Raw genomic sequence first — 19,243 nt, forward strand, 5'->3', positions numbered from 1 at the left:
GTGTTATTTAATTTTTCAAATTTCCCGTTTCTTTGAATCACTTTGTACAATTACATGTGTTGGCGTCACTGTTTTGTAGATTGGGATCATATGTTTATAAGCGTTGTTAAAGTGAAATCTGTATTGTAATATCAGTATTATTTATTTGTGTTCACTTTTGTTGACTAAGTAAGTAATTTTATACCATTCTAACATAAATTAATAGAATTTAAGTTTGAATTTTTTGTGTTTATGAATTGAAAGTGTAGCTTTGGCCTGCGATGTAAATTTATTTAAATTCGACGTAAAATCGATTACTTAAGCAGCACATTAAAAAATTCACATATTGTGGCCATATTATTATTAGTTGTTTTTTAATTAGTAATTTTGGCAAGTAAGCAGTTTGTTCCAACTTAACTTTTGTATCGTATACGTTATTACTCACGCGGTGTAAGGCAAGGTTAGCTGGCGTAGGTTACCCACCGGGTTGGTCTAGTGGTTAACGCGTCTTCCCAAATCAGCTGATTTGGAAGTCGAGGCTTACAGCGTTCAAGTCCTAGTAAAGCCAGTTATTTTTACACGGATTTGAATACGAGATCGTGGATACCGGTGTTCTTTGGTGGTTGGGTTTCAATTAACGACATCTCAGGAACGGTCGAACTGAGAATGTACAAGATTACACTTCATTTACACTCATACATATCATCCTCTGAAGAATTATCTAAACGGTAGTTACCGGAGGCTAAACAGGAAAAAGAAAGCTGGCGTAGGTTAAGTTTCGTTGAATTATATTTATAAAATAAATAATAATGGTTATATTGGATGATATTAACTATAACCCAAAAGTTTGCTGTTTATAATTATATATATAAATTAACCAATTAACCTTCGCTTGCTAACCTCAACTTATTAACAGAAAAGTTTTGACTATTTTTTTTGCTATAATTTTCTTTCCGTTAATTGGAAATTATAATACTTATTTTTTATTCGTTTTTCTCCGATACTAATAAAAAAAGAACAGTTGATAGTCGACAGCTTTGTAATATACTGTGAAGCTTTCGATTATGTTACAATTAATGGAAAACAGATTGTCTCATGTTAACTTATAGCAAACTTCAATCGTTTTTAGTAGTGTCTGGTAGAACCATCTAAACTGAAATAGTTTACAAAAAACTATTGTGCCACAGAACAAAGGAAGAAAATCATCTTAACAACTTCTCACAAAAATAATAATTATAAATAAGTACTACAACAGAGGTATTACAACTCAACAGAGGCGTTTCCTTTCACTTTTGTCAGTGCTGTTCTATTTATTATATATGTAGCAGAATGGACTGCTTCATTACTTCACTCCTAAGCAATTTGGGTGTTGAGTGCAGAATGCAACCAGGATCTTGCCACCTCACAAATGATTCTGTTTTCTTTCTCAGCTGCTGTAGATTGTTGTGGAGTATAAGATACCGCCATAAAATGTTAACACTTGCATTAATTTTTCCATGCCTGATTTAATTATAGCAAAGTGTTTTTTTTTATTAGATGGACATTCATTTTGATTTACGCCGTATAATTTACCTTTACAAAAAATAAGTCCCACTTAACAATTTTTAGAGAGATGACCCAATTTTCTACAACAAAAACATTTCTTGCCATTGTGATTAGCCTTAGCATGACTCCCTTTTGCTAAAGTTTGATCTAGAAGCATGCTTCCTGGGTTGACAATCAACCTTGAGTTAAAGATGTTTCGTTTCTTAATCCCAACTCATATTTAAAAGTAGTTTTGCAATTCAGACCATGTCTTCTGTTGGCAAGTCATGCCATGTGATGTAAATGGGATAAAACTCATGAGGCAAAGTTTATTAAAGCCTTGCACATGTCATCTTCAAATATTGTTTTGTCTACGAGTGTCATTTCATTTGAAGTTCATTGTACTTTGCAAGAAGAATGTCAGATTTGTTTTAATTTCAACCGTTCTTTGTGGGCAGTAAGATGTAACTCTACCTAATAAAAAATTTCTATCTAGAGAAAGAATAATTCTTTTCTTGGCCTCTTTTCAAAGGTTCTATTAACAACTTGACAAAAATATTATTTTGCTCTGAACATGTCTGCTCATAAGTTTTTCAATTTTGTTTTCTTCTGACGTCAGTAAATATTCCATAATTGCCAACTAGATGTAGAAAAAAAACACCCCATCACTTGATAACCATAAACTTATATTTACAACAATATAAAGGGAAAACCCACACGTCTATTTCTCATCTAATGTGTTTAATAAAAATTGCCTGCTCACCTATTATGTTTGGTAAAACTCGCTAAAAAAATCTGAGATCGGTTTCAGAAAACTATTTGTTTTGACACTCAACAAAGGAAATAAAAACATCTTCATAGCTAACTAAATACATACGTCTACTTAATAATAACGCAAACTATTGATTCTATTAAAATGCCTCTGAAATTAATTGGCATCTCACAAAAATTAGAAATATAAATATTTGAAAGTGATGTATGTAAAACGTATGAACATTGTATATAAATATTAATATACCCCTTTATAATTAGTTCTTTCTCTTGTTTATTATTTTTTAATATGTTACATAAATTTTGTTGTTAGAAACGATGATGAATTGAATAAATCTGTTATCGCTAAAGTGAGTGCTACTATTTCCTGAGGGGTTCTAGGAGACTTATAGTGATCTGGCTTTAATTAAAGTTTAATAATTTATTTATTAAATCTAAAATTTCCTATAAAATCTGTATATATATACATCATTTGATATGACATGATTATAAGCGAAGTATAAGATAGTTGAACTAAGATATGAATAAACAAAGATGTACACACCAATATTTTGAGTCTTTCACAAAACTAATATAATAAATGAAAGTTACATAAACTTGTGCCTATTTACATTTATATACCTAAACAAGCTTGCATTGTTCATTTTTTTGAATTCTGTTTAATCTGATTAATTCTCATTTGGTGTTTACCCCATTTTTGGTAACGTTTATTAGTGTGAGCATATTAAAAAAAATATTTATTCTAAAATCAGACTAATTTTTTTAACATAATTGTCATCATTATTTTATTGTATTCTGTTATAAAGTTTTTATCTTAATTTATATGATTAATGATTAAATCTCTCATAACATCATTATATCGCATCTAAGTTGCTTGCACATAATTTCACTCTTTTATTTTTAATTATTAAAATTCTATATAATTTACATTGACTGCCAGTAGATATTTGTTGTACTACGTTAATCATTAGGTAATGCATAAAACCGATATCTGGGCATGAGACTTATCTTCTTTAACACATCATTTAAATGTAATATTTATTAAAATTGTAACAAATACGCACATTATTCAAAAGTTATTGTTCCTGATATTCTTTAATTTTTGATTGTGCGATCCATGTAATCCTTAGAGGGATCACTTGATAAATTTTAATATTATTTACAAAGTATTCTTATATTAAAAAAAAAAGTTATATTTATAACCCTTAAGGAAACTACTACCTATGTACATCTCTTAACTATTGCTATTATAACTTACATCAACTATGTTATAAAAAACTATTTACAGAAAACAATAACATTTCATCAATGCTATTCTTTATGTCTATCATTTTAATTATCAATTTTGTTATAAATAATTCAATACAGATTTTTTTACACAAAATCATGATCAATAACGTTTCAATCAAAGGTTTTATGAGATAACAAAATCAGTCAACAGATGAAGCAATTAAGATAAGAGAAAGCATCACACACATAACATTTTGTCATCACCCTTTTGATAGTTTTTGCTGAGGTTTCTCTATCATCTGTTTACCTCTTCATTTTGTAGCAGCCACTGCATCTCTGTCTTGCTGTTAACTTCTTACCTTCAGTGTTGATCAGCCTATCTACTCTTGAAGTTTCTTTTGTAGATGCGTCTTGACTGACTTCAGTTTGCACATCATTGTCAAACATCCGTAAAAAATGTAAAGTCAATTCTTCCCTAAATATTTGGGTTTTCGTTGAAAGTTTCTGTTCTTTGATAACAGGGGGGTTGTATGAAAACCAAGCACTGACAATTGATGTTTTTTGACGAAAACAGTATTTCAAAAATGATTTTTTTATATCACTTGATTGAACATCAAGGCTGGTGGAATATGAGCTCATTTGGTCAGGCAAATCTACACAGTATGTCTGAAAAGTTCCCGATCTAAATCAAGTAAAAATACAAATTTAAAGATAAACGAATTTACTCACATCAGCCCTCTACGTAGAACCCTTCAATAGTTATACAACTGTAGTGCCGGTAGAGGCCGTCAAACGCTCTGGAGAAATCACTTTGTGGGATCACCTTTATTTAACTGCTCGGTGCAAGCCCTTTGGGTGGCCAAAATGTCGTCGAAAAAGCTGCTTTTCATTTTCAACTTGAGTTTCGGGAACAGAAAATAGTCAGCTGGAGCCAAGTTGGATGACAAGGGCTTGGAGGGATTTGTGCCCAATTGGCTCCTAACACAATCAGCTTCATTCTACGATGCTATGATAAAAAACCTTCCTTGCTGGAAAAAATGTATTTCTAAAGCAGGAAACTATGCAGAAAATAAATTATATTTGTCTTTTATTTTTCAATAAATAAATTAAAAAAAAAATAAAATCCCATTTACATTTGGTTTACCCTCGTAATATTAAATAAATTAAAAAAAATTCTGTTTAACAATAACAGGCTTCCCATGGGTACTGGCTGTAAGGCTAAAGTGGTGAGCTATACAAGCACCTTGTGGGTGGCTAAACGAATCATCACCATCAACTGGTAACAAACAGTATTCTGTTTTGGTAAGTGAAATAGGATGGTCCTCTAATATCTCTGGAAAGTCATCAGATTTTCAAAATTCAATCATGGAATTTGTTAGTATGTTGAAGGCTAACTTTTTACATGCATCAAGTACACTGTCAATCGTAACAAATCGGCATGATTATTCAGAAATGTATATATATATATATATATATATATATATATATATATAGTTTGTTCGTTTGTTATTGCATCACGTGAGAACTAACTGAAAGAAGAGCCCCAGAGTTGGCTCTGCATTCGCCTGGGCTGACCTGAGTCTTGAGGGTCCAGCTTCTGGCTAGACAGGTCAGCTAGTACTTTATAAAATAAATAGCGACCAAATGTATTTCTGTGTATTACTGAACTCTTATCTGTCTATCTATATATATATATATATATATATATATATATATATATATAATATGAGAGAGATCTTTGACAACAATTTTGGGTGAAAGGAAGTTATGTCTAAACATCCATTTTTAAAAAGAAAATAATCTATCCCCAACTTTTTATTTATTGTTTTGAAGTATTAGACTGTACATATTATCAACTGCTAATATTTCATTGATATTATATAAATTGGTGTCATTACTGAACATTAATCATTTTCCAGCAATTTTAATTTCACTATTATTCTATCACAAAATAACATTAATGTACCTATCCGTAAACATATAATCAGAGAGACCTAAAACAACAATTTTTATATTGTATTATTTTTAATTATAAAGTAAATAGAAACCAAGTATTTCAGCTTATAACTCATATCTACTTATCCATATACATAATATGACAAATCTACAACCAACCGTTTTACAAAAAATCAAACTGCTTTTTTCATTTATTGTTTTGGTTAGATTGTATTATAAAATTAATACATTAGATTGTACAGATTATAAAATCTAAAAAATAAAATCACAAGAATAAATCTTACTTACAAGCATGCACGGTCTTGTCAGACAACAATGTAATAAAAAAAACAACAATACAGAAACATCAATCGTAAAAGAAAACCTGTTAAAAACTTAACGTTGTACTGCAAAGTATTAAATATATCTGTATTAACAGGGGCCATTTGATTTTCACTACTTACTGGTTTTTTAAAATTTTATTATTGTGTTTGGTTTAATTATTGCTTTTTTTATAAATAAATTGTATGAAATTTGGATATATAACACCAGGCCTGCAAAATTTGGGATGTGGAGGAATGTTTTTTTAACTATTGACAATTAATTCCTAAGTATTTTTAAACGCTGAATCCAAAAATAATCTTCATTTTTTTCTATCACGTCAGAATCAAATCGCAAATTTCAAAATTTGTAAAAAGTTGAAAATGTGATACTATAAAATAGACACAAAACATTATTTTTTTATTAAAAAATAAAAAAACATATTCACTTTTTTGGCCTTTACAATGCATTCTTATAGCTAAGCAGATGAGTCGTCTGAAAATAGTGGTGGGGGGGGGTTTGAAAATGACAAGACAGTGGAAGAGCTTGGTCAACAGGTTGTGATAAGACTTAGGATGTAATACTTTATCGGCAGCTATCCGCCACTGTGCAACTACTATCAGTGCTGTTTCAACCATCAGCGTGCATAAATCGAGGTTTTTTGTGCTCTCTGTGATCAAACGTGTTTTTGTCAGTGGAAAATATGTTTCCAGGCCATAAAGCAAACTTTCCATTTTCTAAATGGCTTCAAGAGGCTGCAGATTCTTTTAATGGTGAAAAGGCAAAAAAAAAAATAAAAATATAATTCGTTTGACAAGTGTACCTCTCATATTTCAGGTGAAAATAGGAGATCAAGACAAAACTTGGGCATTCCAATAAGTTTGCTGCACATGTGTTGAAGGACTTAGACGGTGGTCAAAGGGAACAAGAAGCGTACAGACTTGGAGTTTTAATGGAGTCACAAAATTACATCGATGATTGTTACTTTTGTTCGAACTGGTGTACACGGTTTCAATTTGAAGAATAAAAAAAGAATCGTTTATCCAAATACGCCATACGCTTTATGTCTGATTCCTCAAGGTACAGACATACCAGTGCCAATTCCATCAGAAAATTTAACTGAAACGGATGGTTCCTCAAGCGATTTAAATGAAGATAATGTCAAGGAGTATGAACCTGGACATAGCTATGCACCAGAGTTTTATTCACAGTCTGAACTAAATGATTTGCTTCGAGAATTACATCTGATCAACGAAAATTCAGAATTGCTTGGTTTGAAGATTAAACTGAATAACCTACTACTTCCTGGTTCAGGTACAGAGAAAAGGATTCTCTTACACATTTTACAGAAGGAGAATTAGTCTTCTGCACCGATGTATGTAGAACGGTTCGGAATAAAGTTCTTCCATCTCTGCGTATCAAGTTAGGCTTGGTCAAAGCCTTACCGAAAGAAGGTAAATGTTTTAAATAGATCTGTGACAAATTTCCCGTCTCATAAAATGCTAAATAAAGGCGTGTCTTTGCTGGTCCTGATATTAGAAAACTTCACAAACAACGTAATTTTGAGAAACAAATGGAAGTTACAGAAAAAGAAGTTTGGGGAGAATTTAAAGAAGTACTAACCAAGTTTCTGGGCAATAAGAAGAATCTGAACTTCAAATCAATCGCTGAGAGCATGCTGCAGAAGTACAAAAATTTAGGCTGTTCTGTGTGCTTGAAGAGGTTCACTTCCTAAATTCACATGTGAACTATTTTCCTGAAAATCTGGGTGTCGTTAGTGAAGAGACGGGTGAGAAATTTCATCAGGACATGAAAGAAATGGAAAGAACGTATCAAGGAAAATGGATTACTATAAAGATGGCAGACTACTGCTGGCTGTTACACCAAGATGAACCTTATAGAGAACATAGAAGGAAGAGCGCAAAACAGAGTATAAGCCGTCCAAAGAAACTTCGATTTTGGAATAAAAGTTACATACTTCATCATGAAAGGTGGGTGAAGAGGGGGAGTGGTTTCCTAAGGCACTACATACCTCATAAAAATTAACCACTATAATAGAAATTAGGCTTATTTTATGGCAATTTGCATTTGAAATTAAGGGGTCAATGACCCAACCTACCCCCTTCCACTCTTCACACCACTCAACTGTTTAGCTGTAAGAATGCATAATATAAGCCAAACAAGCATATAATATTACATATATAATATTAATTTATTATTAAAAAATAAACTTATGTCTATTCTATTGTATCACATATTTGTAATTTTAAATCTTTTTGATAATATTGAAATTTGCATTCCTGACATGATGAAACAAAAATGATGGTTATTTTCTATTCAGCGCTAAAAAATACATAAACAATTATCAAAAACTAAAAAACACATCCATCGCGGGCTTATGTAATTAGACAAGGTTAACGAGCTAGGCAATGGTAATACGATACAAAGTTCAGTATTCTGAATCGTCAGTTACATTTCCTCACCCACCTAATTAAACCAAGTTGTTTACTTTGTAACAGAAAGAAGCAAAAATCCACAAATAAAAAAGCAAGTGGGCCCCCCTTATGTTAAAAGAAAAGTACCTAATATCGTAAATTGTATACCTACACTGATGGCAACAATTTTTAAATATTATTTTGTGCTTTAAAAATTAACAGATTTCTGCTAAAAAAAAAAAACCAAAGTAAATTAGATAAAAAGGATCTCTAAGAAGAAGGAATGTAAAAATTTTTATAAACAGGATTCCCACTGAATTTTAAGGTTTGTTATCCCTGAGTTTTACTGACCAATTTGATAAAAATTTCCTGACTCTCACAATGGTATGCTATCACAGCTTACTCTGAAAAAACAAACATTTTATTTTTTTGCAGCCTCTACCATCCCTGTAGCTGCCCAACTCGCACCTTTCATTATTTATTATTACATTCATTTTTAATGTTTATTTTTTATTGATTTTTTTACAATATACATTTAAAATTAACCATTTTTTGTGATAAATTGTTTCAGTAAATTACACTGAAGTACAAAAAAAAAATTTAACAAGTTTCTTGCACAAAAATGATCACGGTAACTAAAAGTAACATAGATAAGAAATAAAAACTAACTAAAGCAATTTTTAGAAATAATTGGCCACTACATAAGATTGCTAAACTTTTTCACAAAAACTAGCCTACATTATTTTGCCAAGTAAAAAGAAAACAATATTTAATAACTTGGTTTGCATAAAAATTCTAAAATAAACAGATTTCAATTTAACAAAAAAATATATGTATGATCACAACTTATTTTGTACAGAAAACAAACGTTACTAATATTTACTTGAAAAATAATTTGTCATTATTAGTCCAGTGTATTTGCAGAATGCCATCAGAATACAGTACAGGAACATGATTGATGACATAGGAACATTTAGTAGCTCCAAGCTGGAATTTTGACACTATACAACTATCAGGAAAAGTAATTTTAAAAGTTGCACCAATATCTTCACGTAAACTTAAGTATAACTTAATTTGTACAATATTGAGAACGCACATAATCTCTGCCTTACAAACAGCATCATTACAACAAAAAGAAGTAATTTTTTAAAGTATAACTCTCATTAAAGATTTTTGACAAATGTTACAAACAAATTTCTTCTTTGGTGTGTAAATTAATATGGTTCTTTAAATTAGAAAGAAAATTAAAAGTCTTTTGGCAGAATTTACAAACATAATTTTTCTCTTTTGTATGAATATTAAGATGTTTCTTTAAACTAGAAGGTTGATAAAAATCTTTTGGCAGAAGTTGCAAACATAATTTTTCTCTTTTGTATGAATATTTAAATGTAATTTTAAATTAGATCTTTGATTAAAAGTCTTCTGACAAAAGTTGCAAACATAATTTTTCTCTTTTGTATGAATATTTAAATGTGATTTTAAATTAGAACTTTGATTAAAAGTCTTCTGACAAAAGTTGCAAACATAATTTTTCTCTTTTGTATGAATATTTAAATGTGATTTTAAATTAGAACTTTGATTAAAAGTCTTCTGACAAAAGTTGCAAACATAATTTTTCTCTTTTGTATGAATATTAAGATGTTTCTTTAAACTAGAAGGTTGATAAAAATCTTTTGGCAGAAATTGCAAACATAATTTTCCTCTTTTGTATGAATATTTATGTAATCTTAAATTAGAACTTTGATTAAAAGTCTTCTGGCAAAAGCTGCAAACATAATTTTTCTCTTCATTATGCATAAGGTGGGTTAATATCATTATCATGAATAAGAGACTTTTGACAAAAGTTACTATTATTTTTTTTTTTACCGTGAAAGTTAATGTTTCTCTTTATATAACATTTACATTTGAATCTTTCATCGCAATAGTCACAAACCAATTTCTTTCCTTTCTGGATAGGTAAATTGTTTTCACTATTTACATTCTCGACTAAATTTTCTTCTGTCGTTATATCACCAGATGCACACTTACACTCAATTTTTTTTTTGTAATTCCATCATGCACAGAACTATTTATGCATCTCTTGCAGGTAATACAATGCTTGGTATTTCCCTAGATGGTTTCTTTACTGACGGTAACCTGTCAAATTAAAAATAACTAATAATTACAATCGCAAATGAAAGAGACAAATCAAAAATCAATGTCCGATTATGACGGAATAAAACTGGCACAATCAATCTGTTTTTTCATGGAGCCCACTGTTACAAGACTAATGTATTTTTGTGTTCCTGAATAACGCTTCCCGGATTGGATCAGATGAGTCGAACTGCACAGCAACCTAGATCTTCCAGATCTGACTCTTTTGGACTTTTTCCTTGGGTTTGATTATAAGTTGTACAAAATAAAAGTTGAGTTTTTGTGATTTATAACAAATATTGGTAAAGGAACATATATACATGGTTTAATAATGCTGCAGATGCTTCTAAACATCTTCCAAGCGTTAGGTTATTGTTCTAGATGTCTGCCAAGCTACAAAAGGTGCATACGCTGAAGTTGAATAACCTACATTAGAACATGGATAGTTGTTGTTTATTTAAAAAAAAAAAATAAATTATATTACCCGCTTCTCTTAATATAAGCTGTACACTTACATTTTCACACTATACAATTAGATGAAACACCCTGTATATATATATGATAAAACTAAGCAAACATTATTTATAATATATAATTTTATATTATAAATAATAAGATAAACAATATATATGTTTTACTTTGGACTATTTTTCTTATTTGTGTATATTGTTCGGGCATTCCAATGCTCCCTTTTCTGAACTCTGGTGTTGCTTGGTTCAGCTGATGAAATATTTCTTAATAGACCTTTCAGGGATGATTGTCAAGGGGTCATCTGCGGTGGAACTAAGTCCCGAGTTACAACACCAGATGTGATTTGATGACAAATGGAGCAGTAAAGTTTGTTTAGATTCAGTTCACCAGACAAATTTCTCCTAGTTGTTCCAGAATATATCCAAGCTCACCCCGTGGAGGCTCAAACTGACTTTTGTAAAAGTTGTTATTTTGGAGAAAAGTTACAAAGTCTGGTCCTACACGTTACGCCCAAATATATATATTCGAATTAAAAAATTAAATGCATGCAATCCAAAATTTACAAGTTTGGTGATAATAATGAAAAATAACACATCAGGATACCAATTTTCCAGAATAACTGGACTGCTTAAATCCAAACTAGGCAATTTAAAAATAAACTACTACATTATTTGAAAAAATAAATCTTTGTTTCAATAGGAATTTATTCAGTGATCTTTATTTTACAGGGTTTTCAACCGACTTTTTTTGCAATTCATTTAGCAAAAACATACATCACTCTTATGCAGGATGGGTGAAGACAGACTCGCTAAGAAAATTTTCACCATTGTCAAGGCCAGTAAATTCAAGTCCATTTGGATAAAAGAAACACAAGATAACCTGGAAAGACTCAACATCTCAGAAGAAGAAATCAAGAACAGAAGAAAATATTGGGATGAATAGATGTAACAAAATTGAGTTGGGTAAGCAAAATATAAATGCTAGAAAGTTAATATGTTTATGATTTATTATATAATTTATGAAATAAAAATAAATTGTATCTCTAATTCGCTTACCAATTACAAAAATAGTGCGCAATTAAATTTTTACTATTATTATTAGGTGACTTTAATATGCCAAGTTTTATAAAATGTTATAAAAAAATGCTGCAACTCATCTTGCACATTTTTCTACAAATTGTAATCTTTTACAATCAAATAAATAATTGTTTAAATTTTTTATCATGATAAATCACACCTGACTGGTATTTTATATTGATCATGAAACAGAAATTTTTCACAGCAACTGAAATAATTTCACAGTGAGGTACAGGCCCGACTGCAGATTGCAATGAAGGATATTTAACAGTATGTTTAGATTTTTTAGAAATTCCAGACACACTTGTTAAACAAAAGTAACAATCAGTTCCAGATAGGTAAACCAAATGGCAAAGCCTTCTGTGTGCCTTTCAGCTGCCATCCTCTTTAAATACACTGAACAATTAGTGCATATTATATGAGAACCCCACGTCTTATCCTGATCACCAATTTTATACTGTAGTACAAATTACATGCTTTTTTAATTAAAGGTGTAACATTTTTTCTATTTGATTTTACGGTAAACTCATCACATATATAACAAAAGGCATCCACATCATTTACACAATTTTTAGGCATTATCACACTGCACTCTTAACGAACTTAAGACAGTAATAAGACTGAACAAAATTGATTCATTCCTAAATCCAGTGCTTAATACAAACACAGCTGTGTTTTCAGCTACATTTTTTGACCTGCGCAGACATGATTAATCTTCTCCATGAAGGCTAACAAATGACCACCCGTACTTCTGCATTAAAATTCTGGATTTATTTATATGAAGAAGGTACAAGAATATACAGATATGTAAATAACATTTATCTTGCTATACACTTTTATGCTTAGTATATTGTAAAAATGAATATTGTTATGGATGTTATGTTGTTAACACTAATTTGTAACAATTTAAATAATACAAAAAAAAATTCCCAATATTCTTAGTGTCAATGACTATAATTATAATTATAAATTTACCCTTAAATTTGCCTTCCTTGATTTTGATTAGCTCCATTACAGGATTTTATATAAAAAAACCACAACGTTATTAAGAATGGATTAGAAAAATAACTAATTATGTATCAATTACAATGGATGACAAAAACATGATTCGAATAGTAATTCATATACATTACTTATCATTATCCAATCATCTATTTCATTAACGAGTTTTTTGTTCACTCTGCTGTAAATAAAAATTAGCAGGAATAAGAATTATTAGTTTATGTCCTCTGCAGTTATTTTTTTAATGCTTTTTGATATGTTTTTTATTGTGAAAAAATATACACAGAAGATGTATATTTACATCCTTCAGTCACCCTCATATCAACTCAGTTCACCAAGGCACAATTTGATGATGCTGATGATGATATGTATGACATGTAAACAAACGGTAGTCTTGTACAGATGTGTGGCCATTCCTGGGGCATGTGGTCGACTCAACCCAAACAATCAAAGTACACCGATATCCACTCTTTTAGATTTTAAATACGTACAAACGCAACTAACTTTTACTAGGATTTGAACCTAAGAACCTTCAACATCGAAAATAGCTGTTAAACAACTGATTTTAGACCACCCTGGTGGGCTAAATCTACGTATATATCTCAAATAACAAAAAATATCCACCACCAACCAGCAACAGAAACCAAAAAAACTAACACCAAAAGATGACTTTCATGAGATCCCGTTTCATCAATCAATACAAAATTCCAAACTTACATCAAACAATGAATAAATAAATAAAAACTAAAAATTTGGAAACATAAACCCTAATAACGACGAAACTTGAACAACAAGTGGAATGATTATCATTCCAGTTAGCACTGAGTTAAGTTTAAGTTTTGGATTTTTGTACTGATTGATGAAGCAGGATCTTATAAAAGTCAACTTTTGGTATTAGTTTTTTAGGTTTTTGTTACTGTGTTTGGTGAATTTTGTTCCCTGTTATTTGAGAATTTGTCATAGTGGTCAGTATGTTGATGATTAATTGAATTTTCGCAAAGTTATATATATGAGTTAAGAAACGAACTGTATGTAATCCAAAATTTAAATATTAGGTAGTAATAATGAAAGATGAAAATGATCAAAAAGATCATTAATGATCTTGATCATTTTAGATCAGGGTTCTGATCTAAAAGATCAGTTCATTAAAAGATCAAAATGTAATAATATGGTAATATGTTTAACTTCTCCAAATGTAAATATAAAATTAAATTTTATTTTATTTTCATTTCATTAATAAAACTATATGTCACAACTGTGATTGATCTGTATTAAATGTATTGATCTGTATTACTAACCTGATAAATATGACAAGTAAATATAATTAACAACCGATTACCCAGAGCTTATTAAAATGAGAACTCTATCAACAAGTTAAAGAAACACATTTCAGACATCACTGAAATTTAAAAACATTTGCCTTCGCACATTAACCATTTATCATTCACACACAACTTAAATCTATATAAATGAAATAGAAATAAATAGAGTTAGAAACAATTTTTTTATAACAGAACACACTGAAATAGCAAAATATATATATATATATATATATGTATGTATTTTTGATTAATGATGAATGGTTAATTTTTAAATTTCAGTGATGTCTAAAATGTGTGTAGTTTAACTTGTTGATAGAGTTCTCATTTTAATAAGCTCTGGGTTGTTAATTATATTCACTTGTCATATTTATCAGGTTAGTAATTACAACCTGACCCAATACAGATTAATAACAGTTGTGACACACACACACACACACACACACACTCACACTCTCACTCTCTCTCTCATGAAATTAACAAGAGACAAAGCATGTTTGTTACAATATCCAATAATTATAAATACTTACATGATCTGGATATTCAATCTCTTCTTCTATCTTCACAGAGTGTAAACAATTAATTTCAAGTTCATCGTTTTACATGTTAAGCTTAAACTGTGGTGAAACTTCATCATTTAATGAGATCTCAGATTCCTTTAAAAATAAGATAAAAGAAAAAACCTTACAAAATTTCCAAAATCAGTAAAATGGCTAGCCATTTACATTAACTAAAAACACCTGCAGTAAAAAGGTAAGATCACTCAATGCCAGACTAAGACTAGAGGTTGGGAGGTGCTTCAGCAGCAACAGTCGCTTAGCGACCATGAAGTAATCTATTTTGAACTGGGGGCCTCATGGTCATGAGGGGTTGATGTATAAGTAAGAAGAGTGATTAGTGTGTTGGGCATTGAGAGGGTGTAACATATTGTACAAGAGTGTTTAGATCACCTCAGTGGCATTTCGCCGCCGTTTTTAACGGAGGTAATTTTGAAGGCTTGCCATATGCCGCTGGAGAAGGCATGACCAATAGATAAACTTGTATATTGGTGGTTGCCTGAGGTAGCGGCAGCTAGAAGGCCTGTTTTGGTGTAATAAGCGTCTACAGCAAGCAAATCATAGAGATGCGATGGAGGAGATTGATTTGGCACTGGAAGAATTAAAGAGGTGTCGGAAAGCTTTTAAGAAAGAAATTATGAGCAGTAAGAGAGAGAAGTGGCAGGGGTTGTGTGATCACCTTGATAACGACATATTTTTTTGATAGCGACATATGGGGAGACGCCTTCAAGATTGTTAGTAAAACGTTCAGGAGAGCGTTACCCGAATTGTTACCTGACTGCGTGGAGGTACTGTTCCCCAGGAGGCCATGTGAGGTATTGGAGGTGGTTGCTGCGGCAGAGATTCCTCCATTTGTGAGATGGAATTAAGAAGTGCGGTGATGAAAATCAGTACGCGGAAAAGTCCGAAGAGAGATTATTAGCATCAGTGGCTAGGTCCGTTGTCTTGTACATTGTTCCAGCCTGGAGGAGAGCATTAGATAAGAAGATTGTGAGAACGAGATTGCTGGTCTCAAAACTGATCGTACCGAACAGTTTTGACGGAAGCAACTTTAGTAATAGCGGCCATGCCAACTTTAGATCTGTTAGCGAAGGAAGTAGTGGAGAGATCAGCGGGTGTGCCAAAAGGTCAAGATAAGCAAGATACGTTCATTGGGAAAGGACGCAAATACGGAGCTGGACAAGAAGGCTGATCTCACAGATCAAACCATGGCTGGGCAGAAGGTATGGCAGTTAGCCTATGAGATGATGGAGTTCCTGTCCAGTCATGGCTGCTTCAACAAGCATCTGTGGAACAGAAAGAGGAGGAGGTCGGATGGGTGCCTCTTCTACGGAGTGATGCAGTGGAGCAGCACACAGTGTTCCATTGTGTCAGATGGGTGATGGAGAGGAGATAGATGGAGCATGTTATTGGTGTGATCACCACAGATAGCGTGGTGGAAACAATGTTTTTTAATCGGAAAAATTGGGACACCATTTGCAATATGGTCATCGATATAATGAGAGCTAAAGCTAGGGAGGAGCTGGAAGATGAGGAGGATGATAGGGAAATGGAGATTTGGGGTTTCTAGATTACGGGTTAGGTGGATAGCCCCTTTCTGGAGGCATGGAATGCCGAGGTGTCTTACAGCCGATGAGTGAATGAGGATTCCAGGGGATTTGTTAAGGGGTTAAAATGAAAAAAACCAGAGTGCCGGGTGAAAGGTCATCTAGGGGGCCCTCCTCTTTCAGGCAAGGCATTAGGAAAGACCCAGTCCTGGCCTACCAGGTGCTGGGAATGACATAGCCAGGTCCAACATTGTCACTCAGGAGGTTAGAGGCAAAGGCACCCTTGGGATTGAGTCGTGCTTCATCGGTCTAGGTCTGGTCCCAAGAGGAAGGGATGAAAAAAAAGACTAAGACACTACTGCACAATCATTTCATTGGAAGTTCTATATCCAACTGAACATCTGACATTTGACAACAAACTTCTAATTAACAAAAAATGAATACTCAGAAAAAGTCTTTCAGCCCATCGAAGACAGAAAAGAAGACACAATAATGAATGAACTTTACATGGAACATGGAGAAAATATTAGATTTAATCAGAAAAAGAAGAATCGCCTTTTATGGTCATCTACAAAGAATGAACACCCCAACAGGGTATTTATACACTATAAAAATCTAGAAACTAATAACAACTGAAACAGAGAAACTGAAAAAGAGAGAAAAAATGAAAATAATACAAGAAAACATCAAAGAACATTTACTATGGGAAAGAATTTCAAAATATTTCAGGTTTCCAGGAGAGAAAAAACCATAGAAGAAATATTTCTTACCTGGACAGAAGAAAAAATGTAAAACTGGAAAATAAAAAAAGGAGATATGGAAGAAAAAGAAACTGAAAAAAGAAATAACATGTACATAAAATCAATTTGATTAAACAAGCGAGATTAAAACTAAAACTCAATCAAACATAGATTGTGTAACTTATGACATCAAATATTGATATTAGTTATTTAACCCCCTTAACGGTTTTTGACGAAATTACTCTGATGAACTTCGAATCCAAGAAGTAATAAGAAGTGTGAATTGTATCAAGAAATGGCAGAGCGAGTCGGAAGAACTAATGCCATCTCTTATATTAACATTTAATCTCCCGGTAATACCAGGAGCATCAAAATCTTGCTCGAAGATGGAGATCCGTGCTCGATGTGCTCAGGAAGGCCACAATGACAAAGACTGCCATGCGGATGAAAAATGTGTTAACTATAGTGGTTCACACGCAGCCCGCTCTTGAGACTGCCTAATTTTTAAAGAGGAAAAGGCGATTCTCAGACTTTCTAGCGAGCACAAGCTATCTTTTCTGGCTGCATGCAGAGAATACAGAAAAACACTTAAATTCACAGAACCTTGTTAATTTAGATGTATCTTTTGCCACTGCTGCGTCAAAACAAGCTCCCATGAATTTAGGTATTAAGCAGTGTGGATCTTGCAATAAGCTGAAAAAACTTGTTCAGATGTTGTCTGATCAGGTTGCTTCACTTAAGGCCACTATTTCAGAGCTGAGGAAAATGAACAATAAGTCGTTAGTCACAGTTAGTGAATCCAATTGTAACATTACAATTGTGTTCCAATTGTGACCACATTACAACTGTGACACAACTGAAGGAGACAGACAAACTGAAACGACTTGATTATTGCAACCAGCTTCTCAAAAACATTGCTGGCGACATTTAGACCCATGTTGTATTTCATGTCAGACGAGGCACGGCATTTTCATTTAAAAGACAATATTAATTCACAGATCACAAAGTACTAAATGGCAAGGAATCCTCACAAGATATTCGAGCGTTCACTTCACGATGAGAAAATTGGTGTTACAAACCGTTTGCGGTAATTGTATAATGGGAACAATATTATTTGACCAGACTGTGAATACACAAGTTACCTCGCAATTTTCAAAGAATTCTATGCACAAGTAACTGATAATGAAAAAGAATACAGCTTCTTCCAAAAAGATGGAGTTACCTGTCACACATCAAACGTTCTGAAGGTGAACATTTAACAAAATATCAACACAAATGACATTTTGCATCAGACAACACTCAATATGAACAGTTGAGCACAAAAGTGCAGTGATGCCCAGGTAGCCATGTTAAACATCTTTTGTAACAATAAGGTATATAAATGCAACATTTAAATTAAGTTTTATGTTTTTCTTATTTAATTTATTCATATCATTTATCAAATTTCATTCCAAAATAACCTACCAATTCTGCAGCGGTTACATTACGAGTGATTTTATGTTGCTCACCCTGTATTAAGGGATTTGTTAAACTAATTATAAAAGTAAATTTCTACACACTGTTTTTTTACACTATACTAATGTGTCACATTACTTTTTTTCTTACACTGTACATGTTCCAAATTTCTTTTTTATTTTAGGGACTTTTTTTTACTTCTACATTAATACTTTTTTTTACCCCTTTAAACATTAGAATGATATGTCCAGTGTATATTAAACTTTTTAATTTGTCTTTCCAGTTATCCAGATCTGGCCTAGCAAAGGTCAATCTAGATAACTGGTATTCCACTGTATGCAAAATCCATAACTCTTACCATTTCATTTTCCACTTTTACATTTTTTGATTTAACCGAGATGGTCTCTTCAATTGATAAAGGATCTTTTGGAATATCACCATTAATCATATTAAACGGTTCCTCTTTCAGTTGTACTAAATCTACCTGCTGCAATACAAAACAATAAATGCTAAAAAAGTAAATATTTATAATTTTTTGTATAATTTGAAAAAAAAAAAATAATCTGTACCTCTAATTCACTTACCACACACATTAACAGTACAGCCACAGTCAAATTATTATTATTATGACTTTAATAAGCCAAATTTTGTATGGAAGAACCTAGAAAATGTTTCTTACACCAAATTTTATCATCCGAATTTAAATGTTAAAAATGTCAAATTACTCAACTACAGATTATTCTACAAA

General features: G+C 31.8%; 1 protein-coding gene across 1 annotated transcript in view; it reads left to right on the top strand.

Moving 5' to 3' along the window:
- Positions 1-44: 44 nt before the first annotated feature.
- Positions 45-19,243, top strand: part of LOC142326651 (uncharacterized) — a 108,610-nt gene continuing 89,411 nt past the window's right edge. The window contains exons 1-2 of the mRNA XM_075369249.1: positions 45-168; positions 11,528-11,761. The gene's annotated coding sequence lies outside the window, so the exon portion shown is untranslated. The remainder of the gene's footprint in view (positions 169-11,527; positions 11,762-19,243) is intronic.

Source organism: Lycorma delicatula, chromosome 6 (genome assembly GCF_047948215.1).
Source record: "Lycorma delicatula isolate Av1 chromosome 6, ASM4794821v1, whole genome shotgun sequence".
NCBI classification, from domain to species: Eukaryota; Metazoa; Arthropoda; class Insecta; order Hemiptera; family Fulgoridae; genus Lycorma; species Lycorma delicatula.